Raw genomic sequence first — 589 nt, forward strand, 5'->3', positions numbered from 1 at the left:
CTGATGCCTCCACAGCAGTGTGCGCGCTGAGATTAGATACATCTGTTAGAATATGTAAGCAGGGATCGCTTCGGACCCCCGATCACTCCCTCTATGGCCGTTTGCCTCCTCCTCCTCCTCTTCCTCCTACTCTTTATAACTCCCTCCATTACCTCCTTCCTCTTCCTCTTCAGCACCACCACACACACTCCCTCTCTGTTTTATACATACAGTGTTGTTTGGAGGCTATACGCGTTAGCATTTGTTAATAAACGTACATCAACTGGAGAATATCCATGCAGGATATGGATCCCCATGATGAGGCGGTCAGTGTCAGGCCCTGCGGGGGGGAACCTTCGCTGTGTATCCATGAGAGGGGTTAAACCTTGAGAGACTGTGGTAGTGTGCGGACGGAGGTAGAGGCTGAGGCGGAAGCACACTGGCAAATGACTCAGCGGTTGGACAGGGGAGGGAGGAGATTGGCTCTCTGGGGACACTGGGCTGTCGGGATTGGCCGTTTGCGAAAGAACGGGCGGGAGATTTCAATTCTATAAATTGGGTTATTTTGTTCGTCCCTGAAGAGTGTTTTTAGGAGTGTTTCATTATAGAA

Source organism: Gadus chalcogrammus, chromosome 21 (genome assembly GCF_026213295.1).
Source record: "Gadus chalcogrammus isolate NIFS_2021 chromosome 21, NIFS_Gcha_1.0, whole genome shotgun sequence".
Classification (NCBI taxonomy): Eukaryota; Metazoa; Chordata; class Actinopteri; order Gadiformes; family Gadidae; genus Gadus; species Gadus chalcogrammus.